Source organism: Zootermopsis nevadensis, unplaced genomic scaffold, assembly GCF_977971745.1.
Source record: "Zootermopsis nevadensis isolate Lab colony 2312 unplaced genomic scaffold, Znev_1.0 Znev_ptg000037l, whole genome shotgun sequence".
NCBI classification, from domain to species: Eukaryota; Metazoa; Arthropoda; class Insecta; order Blattodea; family Termopsidae; genus Zootermopsis; species Zootermopsis nevadensis.
In genome coordinates this window covers 8,912,216-8,932,143 of record NW_028259169.1, presented here as the reverse complement: position 1 = coordinate 8,932,143, position 19,928 = coordinate 8,912,216, and the positions used below count along the sequence as shown (strand labels likewise).

The 19,928-nt window shown below is 42.9% G+C and overlaps 1 long non-coding RNA gene and 1 other non-coding gene across 2 annotated transcripts in view; both read right to left on the bottom strand.

The window, feature by feature from the left end:
- Positions 1–3,329, bottom strand: part of LOC110828649 (uncharacterized) — a 35,456-nt gene extending 32,127 nt beyond the window's left edge. Inside the window, exon 1 of the transcript XR_015538206.1 lies at positions 3,097–3,329. This is a non-coding gene — a transcript (uncharacterized LOC110828649). The remainder of the gene's footprint in view (positions 1–3,096) is intronic.
- A 6,255-nt stretch (positions 3,330–9,584) lies between these two features.
- On the bottom strand, positions 9,585–15,464 carry LOC147871903 (uncharacterized). Its single transcript, XR_015538211.1, has 2 exons — positions 10,681–15,464; positions 9,585–10,191 (listed from the first exon to the last, which is right to left on the bottom strand). It is a non-coding gene; the product is annotated as an uncharacterized LOC147871903 (long non-coding RNA).
- Between the last annotated feature and the right edge of the window lie 4,464 nt (positions 15,465–19,928).

Below are 19,928 nucleotides of genomic sequence, written 5' to 3'. Positions count from 1 at the left end.
GATGTAGCACAAAAAACACCTTTGGAAGTCTATGTACTTCTCAGTTAGTTGTAAGTAAATGTCACTTAAGCAGTGACTGTGATCTTGGTGCCAGCCAATGGCCTGACAAACTGGGGAAAGGATGGCCAGATGTGATAAGAATCTGGGAAATAGAAATGCTACTTTATAATTCAATGTGAAAACATTTTTACTGCTTATCATGAGAAATGAAAATTAATGTATTTACAAATTTATGTAGTACTATATTTATTCATATACAATTTTACAAAGGATTTAATGTTTAATGACGCTGTATTAATGAGTTTTATTACAATTCATACACTGAAAGTTTTGGACATAAGCTTAAAATTACTTTTAAACTTAAAAAGTTATAAAAATAGTACACCTTGTTTCTAATTTTCAGAAATTTTAAACGGTAAAGACATACGGTAGAATGTCAGTTTCTAGTACAATTACAATAAGAGCAAATAAAAACAGAGAGATCAAAATGTCTTCCATTTTACTGTTCATTAAACTACCAAACATGGCAGTTGCCAGTTCCTTCACAAGAGAGTGATTAAAATCACTGCTGCGCATCCATAGCCTAATCAGTTACCAGCTACTTGTTAAGTTGGATATAAGCAGTAAAATGTAAACAGAAACTAAAATCACTCCTACTTCAGAGTAACTGCTAGTGATAGCAATGAAATCAATGTTACTTCAATACTTTTCATATATATTTTAACATTCATTAGTAAATTATGTTCACATTTTCAAGTTCATTTATAGTTTCATATGTTTTACAAAACCTCACTATTCTTGTTTGGTAATTATAAAATAAAAGAAACATTTAATTTATACATGTTTCACACTATAATATTCACGAGAGATACAGTATTTGAAGAACTGTAAAAACAACTTTAATGAACAGCTTCAGGTAAGAAGGGTAAATTCTGCACTTGTTTATAAGATTTTAAAAGTGAGATATTAAATAAAGTCGTCTTCTGGATTGGAAATGCCATCATCATCACTAGGGTAGTGTTCAACCCCTCCAGGTTTCATCCTGTGTGACCTATTAAGGCAAAGGTCTACAGAAACAATTCTCACATGATTAACAACATTAAAGAAAACATTTGACATGAAATTACAACCATGGCTATGAACATGTGTCTTTGCTAATTTGGACCACAGCATCCCATTATACATGGATTCCACAGGCAATCACTTTCAGCACCCAATGTGGTGAGATTCAGTTTCACGGTTGAGGTATGTACCTACAACATCTGATCATTTGTTCATAAACAGAGGTTCTACGGCCACAATTTTGGAGCCCCTAGTGAGAGGATCACCCTGTAGAATTTCTTGGGTGATAACTACAGTTTCAAGTTATCATGGTTTCCAGTGAAGATGCTGTTTTCTGGTTCTGTTTGTAATAATGTTGGCCATGATCTTTCAAAAATTTAAGTGTGTTTAGAGAGAAAGCCTTTAACTCTCATGCTGCACCAAGCTCATGCTTTTCATAGCAAAGCTTCTAGAGGCAGAAGTTCATTACAAGGTCGATTTCTGTAAATTTAATCAATAATACAGTCTTCTTTAATAAGCTTATAATTAGCTAGTCAAGCTCTCCCTACCAACACCCTTCATTCCCAACTATAAACATTTTAAAGGAAAATAAAATAAAAATGACCAATTCTTAGGTTATTTCACGATCTTGCTGCAGCTTATGTCTTGAATTAGATTGAAAGATGATCATGAATGGTCAGTAGGTGAGGTTAAGAGAGGTTGCATGGTCTTGGGAAAAACAATAAGAAACCTTAGTTACTACAGCCAAATGCCATAAACTTTTAACCAGGTTCCTCAAAGATACAAGTCTAGATCATTACTACTACACCACCTTCCTTAGTCTTTAATGTCACGTCTCATGTGAATACATCAAGGACATCACAGGTAGTCAGAGCTTGTTATTTCTGTAACTTGTAATACCATTGTTTTCCAATTCATTTTGTATCGCACTGCAGCCAATATTATAACACGGACTTACCTCATAACTCAACTTCCTGTCTCATAATTATCCTGCATTAATGTTACGCCATAGTAGTAGAAGTAGTAATGCTACTGTTAATAGTTTTACAAATACTTATAAGTATGAGTGTGTATGTGTGTGTGTGGCTAAAGGCATTTGCCGGTGTACAACACAGTGTTTAATAAATGACAGACTAGATATAAAATTATTAGTGTAAATACAATGAGTACAGCAATATTTGAAAATTACAACACACTTGATACAGCAATAAAATGCATTTATAATAATATAAATAAATAAAGGTAGCTTTTGAAAAATGTTTAAGTTAGGTAATATAACATATTCAAAGATGGTTCATAATACAGAAAACCCTCAATTTAATGCACTAATAGCAAGGAAATTGGTGTCTGGTAATGTCAATTGTCCATTAAATTGCACTTTTTATGACAGTAATGCGGCCTTAGGCCACAATATCCTTTAAAAATCTCATTAAACAGATTAGGAACATTAATCAGACACCTACAATAACATACGGTTCATTAAACCACTAGTGTGAACAGATAATTAAACATAAAATTTAAATCCAAGTCATTATTGGACATTTTCAATTTCAATAGTCTTTGTCCGTTAAAATGGAGAATATCCGCTAAAGCCTTGCATCCAGAAAGTATCTGGCAATATAACACAGTGGCCATTAAATCGAGGATTTACTGCATTGCACCTCTGAAGAGTGAAATGAAAAGTGTTGCTTCCTTGCGATCTGGTTCAAATATTAAGAAACGCTGTAAAAACAATATATAATTAACAGCACACATTAACAAAGGCTACAGTATGCTAACTAAATTCAACAATGATCAACATTAGGTTCAGCAATGGTTTTAATATTTTCATCTACAACTTTTGCAATTCTTTACCTTTCATTTGTCTATAAAATATGCATCTCTCAACTGCTGTAAACAAGAAACTGACACTGAGAAATGCGAATTAACAAAACTCTGGATAATGAACCTAAATACAATATTTGTTATAACTCAATTGCAAATTTAAGCCTATCCTACTTTTTGATAACCTATACCCAAACACAAACAGCTCACCTTGATTTCATCTGGCCGTTTCAATTCGTAGCTATCCAGTTCTCCACTAGATTGAGAAGACTGTTCATCTCCACTGGGAGCCCCATCGGCCTCCTCTCTAACATCTTCACCGCACATTTCCTGCGGCATTTCATCTTTCTCTCCATCCCCGCATTCTTTCCCAAGAACGTTACCCATGTTTCCACTTAACTGCTCTTTATTTTCTTCGATTTTTTCGAATCCGAGCAGCTCATTCTAGTTCCCAATGTTTAAATAGTGATTATTACCCATGTTAAATTAGTTGCTAACACTATATGAGAAATAGTTCCTCAAATACTTGTAGAATCACAAGGTAAATTACCCCAAGCTTTACGAGCAACATTCGCTCAATATGGCGTTACCACTTTCATATTTGTATCAATAGATGCCGTCTTCGTACCCATGAGATTCATAAGAATAATAATAATATTATTACCGATGATGAATAATTAACGGTCTATCCTTTATAAAAAAACATAATTCCTAGAACTATGTAAACAGTAGGCATTTTAGGACCTAAAGTACAAATAGAATTATATCTGATTGAAGTTAGCTTCATCGAATGTACGCATTATGCACTATACCACAGACTTGTACATCCCTGTACCGTTACCTCATATGCGGTACTTAAAATAATACGTTATCTGTGCTTAAATACAAAATTAATTTGTATACAGTTCTGTAATTATTTCCACACACTTCACTAGATATCACGTAAATGATTACTGAATAATTAGCCTCTACACATAATGAGTAATTATTCCTGCCAAAAGCAGGAAAATGGTTTAAATCCTACCTAAATAATAGAAGGCAGAAAGTAGAAATTAAAAGCCCCCATACCAATCATAATACCTATTCAGGATGGGGTATCGTAAATCACGGAGTGCCACAAGGTTCAGTTATCATACCCTTACTTTTCCTTACATATACGAGGTGCGATCGGAAAGTTTCTAGACTGCGCCTATAAAAACCCGTACACTTATTTCAGGTATTAAATTCATCCATCACCCTCGAAGTAGTTCCCTTGGGAGTGAAAACAACGATCCCAGCGCCGCTGCCAAGCCTGGAAGCAACCCTGGAAATCTTTCTTTGTCAGCCTGTCAAGCACCATTTGCGATTCTGCCTGAATCTCTTCTATCGTCTCAAATCTCCTTCCCTTTAGCTGAATTTTCATCTTTGGGAAGAGGAAGAAGTCACACGGAGCTAAATCCGGCGAATAAGGAGAGTGCGGGATGACGGCCATGGTGTTTTAGGCCAAAAACTGCCGAACTTTGAGGGCGGTGTGCGCTGGCGCGTTGTCATGATGCGTCACATGTGGAGTTCTTCCTATAGAATCAGCTGACAGGTCCCATAGCCTATCCCAACAATGTCGCACAAGTCGTTGATGGTACGACGTCGATCTTCGTGAATGGCCTGCCGAATCTTCGTAACATTTTCGGGCGTTATGCTCGAAGATGGTCGTCCAGAACGCTCGTCATCATCGACAGAGGTTCGGCCATTTTTAAAACGTGATTGCCACACAAAAGTTTGTGCACGACCCATTGCGGACTCCCCAAATGCTTGCTTTAGCATTTGATAGGTTTCCGTAGCCGTTTTGGCGAGTCTTTGGCAAAATTTGATGCACACTCTTTGTTCATGAAAATCCGCCATTCCGAAATCGCAGGAGGGTCGGTGTAATGCACTACCAAAACGCCCGTAACTAAGAAACAAATGCTAATTCGATGATGCCAGCTGGCACACTGATTCACTATGAATGTAGGCCGCACCCCCTAGCGGCAGAAGCTCGTACTACATCCAGTTCGCCCTCTATTGACACAGTCCAGAAACTTTCCGATTGCATCTTGATACAAGTATCATTATTGTTGATCTATCTTCAAAGTATCATGGATGATGTCTTTGCCAACATAAACAAATGGTTTAGAGCTAACAAACTGTCACTAAATTTTGAAAAGACACACTTCATAAAATTTGTTACTAAGCACAAGACATATCCTAGATTAAATATAGGTTTTGAAGAAAAATTAATTGTGGAAGTTGAAACAAACAAATTCCTTGGCTTACAAGTCGACAATACCTTAAATTGGAAAAAACACATCGAGTATGTTGTCCCCAAATTAAGCTCTGCATGCTTTGCCATGAGAACAGTCGTAATGAAATGAAATACGTTCTTGTACGTGTGTTGAAAGTTCTGAAGTGTATGTATATTGTATGAAATGACATGTTCTACATCCTTTGGTTGAGTCCTAAGAAGGATCTATGGAATGTAAATAAACTCTACTCTACTCTACTCTACTCTACTGATCAAATAACATACACTGTAGTCTACTATGCTGGGATGAACATTTTAGAAATGCCCCCTTTATATATTATGTTTGTGTAATAACAAAAAATAATTTAGGGTAATATAAAAGGAATTACTGAGAGTCATACATTAGATTCTGTTGACACTAATTCAGTGACATTTTCAGATGCCTGGCTCAGGTCACATCTTCATACCCCACCATCTCACCCAACAAATATAAAAAGGGTACTTACAAATAATTCAAATTTACAGTAAATATAGACTGCCTATAGGCAAAAAAAGAGCCCCTAATACACACGAATCAAGCGAAGTCAAGTTTCTTGCGCCTCTGTACGTTTTCATTTATATTATTTTTAATACCAATACTAAGAAACAATGTGTGCCTAAATACAAAATTTGTTTATAGATTTTGTGTTTGTTTATGTGCGTCGATTTTAAATTTATTATGGTGATTAAGAGAGCGAAATTTCAAAGTGTAATTATTTGCTTTGCCAACAAACATATCGCAAATGAGATCCTAATCTTATACAGAGATGATTTAAAATACACACGAATATATGATTTAAGAAGTCAGTATAGATTTAATGATATCTTCTATGCAGCACATAATTCACTGACAAATCACTCTCTTACTCATTCTACATTCAAAATCTGTGCTCATGGCAAACAATGTGGCATTTCTTGTTTTTGAAGCAAATACATTCTCTATGGATTCAGGACAGTTGTCCAAAACATAACAACCCGAAGGCCATAGATTATTAGCACTTTAATTTAAAAATCACTTTATTTGTGCGGAACAATCTATATCAGCACAATATTTGACTGATTTCTCGATTCTCTTTTGTTATAAACTTATAAATTAGTTTTTTATAATTAAGATGTCGAGTGTTTGTTTCGCCTTTTCATCCTTGCGTTGCAAGGGGCTGTGTGCAGATGCTATGGTAGTAAGCATAGGTGATGTCTGTGGTGGAATATGATACACGGAAGGTCATCCGTGATGTATAAAAATCTTTTCATTTGTTTATATTTTATTCTTTATTGTATATGTAAGACAACTGCGGCGGAGTTTAGGTATCCCCCTCATGGGCCTTTAGCAAAGTGTTCGTTTCTGTAAGTATATTGAATTGGGCTGTCAGCAATTTCTCTTCCTTTGTAGGTTAAGTTTGTGAGTTCCGTTCTTAGATGTATAATAAACACACATTTGAGGATGACAATTCATTTCGAGAAATATGTAGCGTCGATTAATACTGGTGTGGAGTATAACGGGTTATGGACAGTGAATCAAGCGGGTAACAATATTTTATCATCTTCTTTCACTGCACAGCCTGTTTTATTATAAATTCGACAAGTAACTTGTATGAAGGAACTAGACTAGACAGTGTTTTGTTGCACAGAAGTCATAATTTTAATTTCGATTGTATTGAAAATCGACACTTCATTTTGCATTGAACACACTGGTGCCCCCCTCCCCTCGAATTTACCATTTAGAAGATGAGGAAATGTAGAAACATTCCAAAAATTAAATGTCCAACGATTCAAACGCATTTCACTCTTGCAGGGTTATCAATTGTGGTCTTCTGGGTTGTAATGTAATGACAAAGGAGAGGAAAACTACATATAATTTGGGATTTCTGACACAAACTGCAAGGAGGACCACCACATGTCAAGCACAAAAGTGGCTTTACTCTGTGGTTGCTGTTTAAAATCAATACCTTTTCCACAACTGTTACTGAAGCCATGAGATTAATATTCTTAGCTTGGTTATTATTATTTTTGGTGTTATCAGCAAGTCCACCTAACTACCAATGTCTTCTTTATTTCACAGACCGTTGGAATTCATTGATTGTGACCCTCCAATAGATCATAAAGGTAATAAAACTGCAAAGGAAGAAGATGGTGGTTATGGCTGTGTTAAGGTAAAATAGCTCATACTGTTTCAGTCTTTACTGTCAAACAGAAACAGGTGACATTGGAATCAGCTTCTGTGGAGATAATTATTCCTTTCTCCCCATGTTTCCATTGTACTTATTTTCCCAAATTTCTGTGTGTCTAACATTACATTAGCCACATTGCTGTTAAATCAGTAATATTATTGAATTCAGGCAATTTAATGAATTAAAATGGCAAACAACCTAAAACAACTGGAAAAATTTAACCATTGGAAAGTAAAATCTCTAATACTGAATATAGTACTAAATTTTATGACATGTTCATAAAGCAAAACTGAGGAAAGGTACATGAATTTGTGTGCAATAGTAACAAATGCAACAGTGTAAATAATGATTCCATTTCAGGATCACTCTTGAAATTTGAAGAAAGAAATTGAAATTTTAGTTTATGAAATTTTTGTACTTGTGTGTGGTACTACATTTCACAAAATTTATATTCAGATTTTTGAGATAACATTGAAATTTACTGTGCAAAATAACTCTGAATATGATGTTTATATATGAGTAGCTTTTCGCACCCTAGTTTGGTGGATATAGATATGAAGATGTTGAAAAAGGAAAGAGAAACTGCACAGCACTACAAGACATAGAATGTGAAGGTGAAAGAACATTTGGACGGGATGGCTTTCCCTGTCTCAAGTAAGTGTTTTTATATTGTTGGGTAACTTTTATACAAAGCAAAATAAAATAAAAGTTTCTGTGGAGTTGGATCCCTTCATTTGTCAACAAATGATGTACTTTCAGCAGTACTACTGATGAGTCAATTCTTTAATTACATTTGAACGGACTTATGAGGTTACCTCAAGACTTCGTGATCAATTCTGAAACATTACTTTACATATTTTTCCAAACATGTTTTTGATACTGTTGTTATATTGACTCGAATGCCTTCAAGTATTTAGAGATGAGACTCCCTGAGGAAGCCTTGGTTTTGTGAACATAAATCATGCGGGACGAATCAAGTCTGTAGAATGTGAGAAAACGTTGTGTTTGCTTTTGGCCAACTGTTGAATTTCTGAAAGTTCACTTGGAAGACATGTTATGATGCAGAATTCACTTTTCCAGCCAGAGATTAGGTCTCTTTGGTGTATTGCAGGACTTTGAGAGAGAATGTTAGTTTGGTTTGGAGGAAAATCTTCAAAAATTGATAATTATATCGATACTAATTAAAACTGAACACCATGTTTTTGATGTTGTATCCTAACATTGTTTTCTTTCTCCCAGTTTCAGCAATTTTTGCATTTTCTTCCTCTATCACATTGGAAGATCATGTCACTTTTTTCTTCTTGCTGCTGAGATGTTTCACTGCGAGTTTGGCTAATGTTAAGATCTGCTAGTTCTACAATCATCTGTACATCAAATTACAGTAATTTCTCATTTCATATGTTGAGCAGTGCTAAGGGCTAACAGGACCTCCAAATATCATACCTTTGTTGAATATGATAATTACTGTTACAAGTATGGTGGTTACTACTTTGCTAACACCATCATCTACAGTATTTTATTAAGTTTCTTAGGTATGGACAGATTTTGTTTGGGGCAAACAGGAACAGCTGTTGGAAAACTATTCACTTTAGGTGGTGTTGGAATTTGGTGGATTGTTGATATAATATTGTTAGTGACAAATGGATTACAACCAGAAGATGGAAGCAACTGGAATCCATATGTATAAGTGACTTTGGATTTTATACTATATGCATAACATTTTACATTACTGATGTAAAATATTATGAAACCAGTGTGACCCAGGGTTCATAATCAACATTTCATCTACTGATTACAAAGACTGAGGTTATGTGATTATAATAAAACACTATTTGATGCTTAACACAATTACACAAAAATATATTTCACCATGCGGTTCACCATCCAAAATACATTATTTTACTTCAGTGCTGTTCAAAATATAAATTGTGCAATCAATATAAATTATAAAGATTTCTGTCTTCTGGGTTATTGCGCTGTGTAGTCTGGTCGATGTTAACCAACGTTTCAGAGGTCATACTGCCTCCGTCATCAGGCCCTTCCTCAACCATCCAACATTATTTTAACAGTAATAAACATTGCATCCATTCCACAGGCCTTCACAACTAGAACATTTCTAGGCTGAGGTCTCTAAATGGTGTTGAACGATGCCCAATATTCTAGTTACAAGACAAACATCACAGGGAATAAATCTGGCATATTACAGGAACTAGCTTTTAATGTCTCACATAAAGTCAATTGAAATATATATTATTCTCCTTAACAAAATGGTATAAAAATGGAAAATTCATTTGAAATATCATTCAAAACAAAGGCAAAAATAAAATGCATGTAACTAGTATATAATGGATTACATACAGATAACACTGAAAACATGACTCAACTTAACTTACATTCTTAGATAGAAAATGTCATGGAATGTACATAATGGAGGTTTCACACTATGCTGTTCTAATAGTTATTGGACATCATGGTTATTAATGCATCATACATACATACATACATAAGAACAGTGACATTTTATTTTGGAGTATTTTCAGACTTACTAATAGCTAAACATATTCAAATTAATAACTGCATAGTAAATAATTTCCCAAAGCACCAATTAAAAAACACGAAGCATTTATGAACAAATTATATATACATATAATATATATATATAGAAATTCCTTCATATTCTTGGACCCTACATAGTAAATTCAGCACCAGAAACATTTATAAATGGATGCATTTGTTTCCATTTAGACCAATAATAGTTCCGTGGTGTAATTCTTTGTCACTAGATGCACAAGGCTACCATTTGGGGGAAGTTCTTCTCCTCTGCTTTACCGAAGAAATAATCTGGAATTATTCCTTAAGCTTTAGTAGGCATATTATGTTATTAAGTTACAATGCAACCACAAGGATCAACAAGATTAGGAAAAATGCTCAGTGACAGGGGCGTGTAAAATCTGATAATGGATGAACTACATAACCTTCAAGTCCTTCTCCTGACTTCTAATTATGTATATCACAATATGACATTACATTTTTAATCAGTAATGTGGCTAGAGTAATATTAATTGTTGAAGTGGTTATCATGGTGATATGTGACAACATAGTTTTAAGGGTACAGATTTGTAAAAAAATCGCTACTTACATTCTTGAAATATGGCAAAATGTTAAAATAAATTATTAGTTATAGGTGAATAGCTTCGCAGTCTACCCCTTACTGTACTTTGCCAGAATTTAAATTGTACAGTGCTAAGTAACTTCTAAAGTAAAAAACAAACTTTATATGTTGCAGCAGCCTTTGTTTTTACTAATTTCTTGCTGCTACTCTGTACTTACTCTGCTACAAATTCAAGTGGTGTCCAGGTTGAGAAGTCTGCATTTGGCATCCATTTGCGATTCATTGGCGTGTCGAGGGTCACTGGAAGGTTAGCAACTGACAGAGAGTTTGGTGGAAGTCCACTATTATCTGCAGCTAAGGACTTTGTGAGCTGGTGAACAGCTGCCTTTGCCATTCCATATTCAATCATACCTGCAGTTGTTAAAAAGAAGCAGTGAAATATGTAATTGACCACCGTTTGTACTTCAGCCACTTCCAAACATGACAGTTTTACACAAGCACTATGCAAGTGTATCAGTTTATATAATATATGTGTACATTTTACAGTATGAGCACAAAACTGAAATTTGGGCATGGAAGACAGCTGACAACATTAAAAAAGCAGGCTGAAATATAATGTACTTGTGTATAATTTAAATCAGTAACTCTGGTCTGAGTTCATATAACATACATTTTTATACCATTTCCACTACACACAACACAAGTGATTAAACATTTGAAGATAACTGTTCTATAGTTTGTTGGACTGTGTAGTCTGGTAGAAGTTTACTGATGCTTCAGAGATGAAGCATCAGTAAACTTATACCAGACTATATAGAGCAGCCGGAAGACAGCTATCTTCATACTCGCTACTGTGAAAACCTGACATGTTCCTTGCTTTCAGGCAGTTTCCAGTATTTTTTTGATTGTAAAGAAGGAATTTATATAGCAATTCTGATGTAATCTTTGGGCCACCCTGTTGTTATACATTAAAAACTGTTAGTTGTAACATGCCACTCCCCTTCTGCTCCCTGTAACCTATCAGGCAGATTACAGCACGTATAAAAACTGGAATATTAGGTTCCCAGTTACTTGAAATAAGGCTTGTTCACTTTTTGTGTAAAGTACTATCTTGTGTTTCCTAATGCTTTATATGATGTTTTACATTATTAATCGGTAGTCAGGAAGGAGGGTTTTAAATGCATACAAACTGTTTAATTTAAACCCATATTACTGAGCATCAAAGATTTAAAAACTTAAAACATATTTTACACATGCATAAAAAATTAATTTTAGGTGAAAAAATGAGGACACATGATTTTCTGGTTAAGAAAATGGTTAAATGCCATAAACATGGGGGGGATGCTGCATGTTCCAAATACTTTTACAACACTATATATCAATGATTAACAAAGAAGAAGATTTCCGTCTTCTGGGTTGTTGCGCTGTGTAGTCTGGTCGATGTTAACCAACATGTCAGAGGTCATACTGCCTCCGTCATCAGGGCCTTGCCCAGGGCAGCGTAGGCAGCATCCTCCAATGGCCTTCAGCTCAGGTTAACCACAGTTTTCTTCGTGTCGGGCCGCGGGCCTGCATGTTGAGCTCCATGCAGTCGTTGGAACTTCTGGCACTGCCTGACTTTGTCGTCAGCTGCAGCACGTGAAATCCTCTCGAAGGTGATGCGGTCGATGAGAGCCCAGTTCGCGGTGGACAACTCCGCAGCGAGGCGGAGGTGCATGCCCAACAGGTCCCGGGAGATCGCATCCAACTCGCGCCGCAGTGGCACTTACAGTGTTGCCCATCGAGGATTTCCTGAGCGGTGTTGAGAGAGCTGTTCGCTCCCTACCTGTGGAAGCGGCCGAGGAGGTCCGGCAAGAGACCGTTCGGATCCTGAGAGCCTCCAAGAAGCCGAAAGACAATCTGTCCGGAGCTGAGAGGAAAGCTCTTCGAGCCCTGTGGAATAACGCGGACCTGACAGTCCTCCCAGCTGACAAGGGCAGCGTGACGGTTGTCCTTAGCACTGATGATTACAACGGGAAGATCCGAGCCCTTCTGGAAGCCCCGACGTACAGGTTACTGCCCAAGGACCCTACGGAAGCCGTTGAAAGGAAGACCAACCTGCTTCTCAAGAAGTCATCATTCCCAGAGGAGGTCATCCAAAAGCTACGGCCCCAGGGTTCGAGGCCCCCTAGACTGTACGGGCTACCCAAGATCCATAAGGAAGGAGCTCCCCTCAGGCCCATCTTAAGCACCATCGGCGCTCCAACCTACCGGCTTGCCCAGTATCTCGCGGGTCTACTCGGTGGATTGGTGTGACACTCTCCACGTCACGTGAAGAACTCCACCGAATTCATCAATACTATCAAGTCGCTCCGCGTGGGCCCTGGGGACATCATGGTCAGTTTCGATGTCGTGTCTCTCTTCACCATGGTACCCGTTGGTGAAGCCCTACGTCTCCTGGAACGGCACTTCGATGGCGACGTCTTGAGGCTGTTCCACCTTGTATTAACATCTTCATACTTCAAGTTCGGCGGCCGGTTCTACGAACAGACCGACGGGGTGGCTATGGGTTCCCCACTATCACCTGTCATCGCCAATTTCTACATGGAGCATTTTGAAGAAATGGCGGTAGACGGGGCGACCTTCAAGCCCCTCTGCTGGTTCCGTTACGTGGACGACACGTTTGTTCCCTGGCCCCACGGCCCTGGCAAGATCGCTGAGTTCCTCAACCACCTGTATTCACGAGAGCATCCAGTTCAATATGGAGACTGAAAATGACGGCCATCTCCCATTCCTCGACATAGATATCCACCGGAAACCTGATGGCTCATTAGGCCACAAGGTGTACCGAAAACCTACCCATACCGACCTTTACCACAATTACAATTCCCATCACCACCCGTTCAACAAACAGTCCGTGCTTTCCACCCTGGTACACAGGGCTAAAGCTCTTTGCGACCACGAGAGCCTACAGAGTGAACTGGAGACACTCACCACCACCTTCAGGAAAAACGAATACAGCAACCGTCAGATCCAGATAGATCTCAATCCGCCTGCGAGGCTGTCACCGCCTACTGGAAACCCAGCCTCGGTTGCCTTCCTGCCCTACGTAGGGACGACCTTCAAACGCATAAGCAGGTTGCTGGCCAAGCACGACATCAAGTCTGTTGGTCTTCCGCCAAAGAAAATTCCCAGTTTTCTCCGGCCGGTAAAACACGACCTAGAACTGAAGACACCTGGCGTATACAGCGTTCCCAGCGAGTGCGGTTTAGTCTACATCGGCCAGACAGGATGTTCCGTTGAGGCCAGGATCAAGGAGCACGAACGCCACATTCGGCTCGGTCAGCCCGAGAAATCTGCGGTTGCTGAACACCGCTTCAACATGGAACACCGCATACAGCTCGAGGACACTTCTATCCTCTCCTCAAAAACCGGCTACATAAATCGGATAATAAGGGAAGCCATCGAAATCGAACTACATCCCCATAACTTTTACAGGGAAGATGGACTTCACCTGAGCCGGTCCTGGAAGCCTCTTATTCACACACTTCGAAGACTCCTTGAGCGAGCAAGTGTGCGCCGCCAGAACCAACCAGACCACTAACATGGCCCTTTTCAGGGCCCTGATTCATCCAACCAAACTCAACCTTTCTCTCTCTACTTTCCCTACCTCTCTCACTCTCGCCCACGTGCTACCATTGGTCCACTCCCATGCCTGCTCCCATTGGCTCGGGGCAGCTACAACTTTCACTTTCCGGCTGAACCGACTTGCTGACTCGGTTGTCTGCGTATTCTAAGCCCCGAGGTATTATTTGGGAAACCAAGGAACATTGAAATTTTAGGCAGTTGAACATAAACACTTCACCAATCAAATCAATATGAATTTAAACAAAAGAAACAAGAATATAATTATTTTAAAAAGACAAGGTGAAATGACAAAAACTGTAATATTAAACAAGGAATACAAACCAATCTTTCAGAAGAAACACATTCAAGTTCACACACAGACAAAACCGAGGTGGGTCCACACATCAGTGGCTACCACACCCAATACACTGTAATGGAAAACATTTCCCTTTGATGCAGAATTAATAATTAATGCCCCCCTCAAAATGTGTAGGTTTGCGGGCACTTGCTTCTTACCCGACTTACCCCCAGCCGCCAGTCCGGCCGCAACTAATAACTTCAATTATTAGCTCTCAACCACCTTCCCTTCATCACATAAACGAAATTTTAAATATTAAAGTTGGAGTGCGTCCACTCCCCATCTCTTACACAACAGCGACGACAATGTTGAAGATACACCGCCTATGTGGTAACACATATGAGCGTGCCAACAAACTTCAACCGAACCCTATTTGCCCCAAAGCACGGTTCACATGTTCTGGTTCCCTCCACGTCAAGAATCCAGAAAAAAACTTCACTTTACTTAAAGAATGACCAAGTTCCTTTATGGTCAGCCTTCCCACACCAACTCACTTCTTTTTCTGTCTAGCGTCCCAACGCCAACCGAGACAAAAGAAGCCTCTAGCCTCTCACAGGGCGTAGGCTTGTAGATCACGCGACCACCACGCAGTGACCTTCACAAAACTGTACTTCCCCGGGACCGATCTCTCGGTGCTAGCCTGAGAACGGCGCCCCATTCCACCGTCTCAAAGCCGCACCTAGTGATGTCATCAGTACCCGTTCCAATATAAATGAATTAGCTATATACGTAACGCCAAATTCAAATACACGAGAATTTTTGGCTGTAGCATATAAAAAAAACAATAATACAAGTCAACCTAATATGAAAATGAAGGGCACACACAGTTTACACTGGGCCAGGCCCAACCCCTATCATACATACTTACAAGTCCATTTTCTCACAAAAATATGAACACAACAGAACATAAACTTTATGTACAAGTGCAGATCCCGTCGGCTACCATAGTGAGCGTACTAAACTTAATTTTGAACCAAAATTGACGACCCAGATAATTATGAAGCCAGACCAAACTCTACGCACGTCCAATCACTATGACAGTCGAGCAGGAAGAGGACGACCGAAGGTCATATCAGTCCAGATCACACGTCTTCCCGAGCAGGAGACAGGAGAGGGGAAAAGTGACAGCTAATTGGCTAATTATGACGTAAAGGGACATAGAGATTTTCTTAGCCGGAACGTCATCTCGCAGTATACCACTCTCTCGTGGCCGACCAAACACAGTTCAAATGCCGGGCCACAGAGGTCGTTCTTAGCCCTGAACCAAGGAACGGTTCACGGCCTATAAACCAAGCAACTCACACCCTATTGGCATGGATCCGATAGATGGTTCACGGATAGTTGTCCACGGATAGTTGTCCACGAATAGTTGTTCACGGATAGTTGTCCACGGAGAGTTCATCAACGCTCGGCGAGGCATGGAAGGAGGTGAGCTGGCCTTTCTGAAGGCCCACCTCCCTGAGCTGTTCCAGCAGGTCCGGAAACAGCTCCTGGACGCCATCGCCGCGGAAAAGAAGAGAGAGCGGGCAGCAGCAGCAGTAACTACAGCAGCAACAGCCGTAGTCGGAGGGCCCACTCGAGCCAACGCTGGCAAGAGGAAAGCCAACGTGTTGAAACCCGCATCAAGGCGCCCGAGCCACTGTCCGGAGTCGGGTCCAATCCTCTGCCGGCAGCGGCAAAAGTTCATCGGCCCGATGGCCCGGCGGTAGCAGCATCATCCACCACCGCTTCCACGAGCGAACAAGCCACCTCGCGTGGCCGGCAACTCAGCTATGCTGAGGTCAGCGCGGCGTACACCGGGGTAGTGGCCGGGCGACCGGTTAAAGGGGCGACTGCTGGGGTGGATTCCTCGGCACCGCTCCCCACTAAAGCCGGGGCCTCGCAAGAGGTTAAAGGAGTGAGGAACGTGAAGTCGTCCCGCGGACCTCCCCCCGCTCACCCCGCCGCGCTGAAACCGCCAAGCGAGACAGTGAAGCCCGCAGCCGAGGGACCCGGCTCCCAGTTATGCACCCAGGTGCGTGGCCTGCAGGGACGCTCACCCATCCGGGTCGTGTGCCACCCCCAGGCAGCAGCTTAAGTGCTGCAGCTGCGGGGGCAACCACACCGCGAACTATAGAGGTTGCAGTAAGTGAAAGGAAGCCAAGGCGGCCGCTGCACAGCGTGCGAAAGGGGATCGCGGCAGAAAGGACGGCGTCTCCACGCGCCTGCCAGCGCCCAAATCGGCGCCAGCTACGCCTTCCCTCGAGCAGGTGAACTTGGGCCCTGGGTGGAACCCCGTGGTCCGTGGTGGCCGCGTCGTCAAGGCTGCGGCTATGAAGAACCCCGCCCCAACACCATCTGGCGCCATTGCACGGACTGAGCGGCAGACTGTCCCCAAGGGCGGCCGTGCCAAGCCCGCTCGTTCTGTGGTGCCGGTGGCAAATCCCACTGCACCTGCTCCCAAAAAGACTGACCCCACCCCACCCAAGGGTCAGTCACCGCTCCAGGACATTTCAGATGTCCTGGAAACCCTATCGCCACGGGTCTGCATCGAGTTGACAAGCCGTCTCCTCGCCGCGATCCATTCACTCCCACCCGGGGGGTCTCGTCCGCGAGCCCTCCTCCAAACCGTTCTCCTCTTCATGGCCGACAATGACTGCACGGCCTAGAGGACACGGTAGCAAGGCCTTGCGGCTGGCTTACTGGAACTCCGACGGTGTTCGCGACAGGAAGCTGGAGCTGAAGCAGTTCCTCGGCGACTACGGAGTCGATGTTTGCCTCCTGAACGAGACGCACCTCACGTCGGGTCGGGCCTTGAGGTTCGCGAACTACGTTTGCCACCGTACGGACAGCCCGACGCTGGGGGGCGGCACAGAGATCCTTGTCCGCAGGGGCATTGATAATTACCCTGTGCCTGTCTCGGGTCTGCAGCAACTGGAAGCAACCGCCATTCACCTGGTGCTGGCAACCAGGAAAGTCAAGCTCGTGGCGGCATACCTCGCACCCACCCGGCCATGGATTGAGTCGGACCTGACCGAGTGCTTGAGCGGGGGTTTCCCGGTCCTCTTGGCTGGTGACCTCAACGCGAAGCACACTGACTGGAATTTTAGCCTTATCTCTGCTAGGGACTCGCTCCTGCGTGATTACGTCAACAGAAATTCCTGCTTCATCTACGGGCCGGATTCCCCAACCACGGCTCCCTACACAAACAACGCCACACCCGACGTCCTTGATATTGTCCTCATCAAGGACTTCGTCCTACCGGTGCACCTGACTGTCTGCCCCGCACTCAGCTCCGATCACCTGCCCGTCCTCGTCGACACCACGTGCCGATCGTCCTTTCAAAACCTGCCTGATCGCCCGGACTTCGCGAGAATGGACTGGGCTGCATTCCAGGCTTGCCTCGAAAGCAGACTCCCGGTGAACCCCGTAGTAAACGACGAGGAGGAAATCGACAAGTGCGTCGAGGAGTTGACCAGTGCTATCCTGGAAGCCACAGCAGCGTCCGCTCCCAAGCTTCGACCCCGCATTGACAGGCGACCGCTTCTGCCCGCTAGTATTCGGGATGAAATACGCCTGAAGAACCGGCTGAGGAGGCGATGGCAGGTCACGAGAGACCCCACTCTTAAGACCCAGATCAATCGACTCGAGAGGTCGGTGACCTATCGTCTCAACGAGTGGCGGAACGAACAGTGGAGCGACACGCTCGAATCCTTGGACTGCGAGGACCAGTCGCTTTGGAAAATGACCAAGCGGGTGATGCGAGTCCCCACTCCATCGCCCCCCTTCTTAGTGCCGGGAGGACTGGCTCTCTCGAACCCCGAGAAGGCAGAAGCCCTGGCCGACAGCCTTGAGGTCCAGTTTCAGCCGGTAGACAACCCGTCGGACCTGGCTGCAATTGACATGGTTAAAAAGACGATGCGAGCAAACGAGTATGCCCCCGCAAATGAACCAAAATTAACCAGTCCCTCGGAGGTCGCCCAGGTCATCAAGGGACTCAAGCTTGGCAAGGCTCCGGGCCCCAACGGTATACCGAACAGGGTCCTGAGACATCTCCCACGACGCGCGGTAACCTTTCTCACGAAAGTGTTCAACGCGGTCCTCCGCAGGCAACACTTCCCCTCGGCATGGAAACACGCTCGCGTGGTGTCCATACTGAAGCCGGGGAAGGACCCCACGCTACCTTTTTTCTATAGACCCATCAGTCTTCTAGACACGGTCGGCAAACTCTGCGAGAAAATCCTAGTAACGAGGGTGCTACACGAGGTCAGCGAACCCGGGCTGCTGCGCGACGAGCAGTTTGGGTTTCGACCCAGACACAGCACATCGTTACAGCTGGCTCGCCTCGTAGGAAGGGTCAACAGAAACCTTGATGAGAAGCGGCTAACCGGCGTGGTTTTCCTGGACGTGGCCAAAGCCTTCGACACAGTCTGGGTCCAAGGCCTCCTATACAAACTGACCGTCCTCAACTTCCCGTCGTACTTGGTAAAAACCATCTCTTCCTACCTCGCTGACCGGACATTCCAGACATCCTTCCAGACGGCCACGTCCACACGTCGTACCATACGGGCTGGAGTTGTGCAGGGCGGAATACTCTCCCCTGTGCTCTTCAGTCTGTATGTCAGTGACATACCCACACCGTCTCGCCACGTCGAGTTAGCACAGTACGCGGACGACACGGCTCTAGTAGTCACGTCCCGTAGCCCAACGCTTCTCGTCAGGTATCTGGAGACCTACCTCATTAGACTTGAGCTCTGGCTCAGAGCCTGGAGGATTGCTATCAACGTCTCGAAGAGCACCGCGGTTCTCTTCATTTCCGCGAGAAGACACATCCAACAGCCCAGAGCAGTGCAGTTTCTCGGACAGCCGATCCAATGGGTTAAAACAGCGCAGTATCTGGGGGTCACCCTTGACGCCGGGCTTACCTGGTCGGCGCACGTCAACCAGGAAGGAAAGAAGGCGGCGCAACGATTAGGTGTGCTAGGCCAGCTCATCAATAGGAGAAGTGGCCTGTCCATCAGGAACGGTGTGCTGCTCTATAAACAGCTCATCCGTCCCATAATGGATTACGCATGCCCGATCTGGAGGTCAGCTGTCCGCAGCCACGTCTGGAAGCTGCAAGTTCTGCAATCCAAGTGTCTTCGCATTGTTACTAACGCGCCCTGGTACGTTAGTAACAGACAAATACATGAGGATCTGGGGGTCCCTTTCTTTGCCGACCACATCAGAGCACTGATTGAGAGGTTTGACTCGAGGTTAGCAGGGGTGGGGAACCCCTTAGTTCGGCAACTCGGGAGGCACTCGTGCCGAACGAGGGCTGCCAGAGGTCGCCCAAGGGCAACCGAGGGCGACTGATGTTCAGCAGGCCAGCCGAGGCCGTCCCCAAACGACGGTTAAGTCGGCACAACGAGTGGTTAGACTACTCGGCTAACCTGACTGAGGTTTTCCGTGCTTTCCTCAGTTGTAAGGCGAATGCCATGGTATAACTTAATAGGGGCACGGCCCGCCACCCTCCCCCCCCCC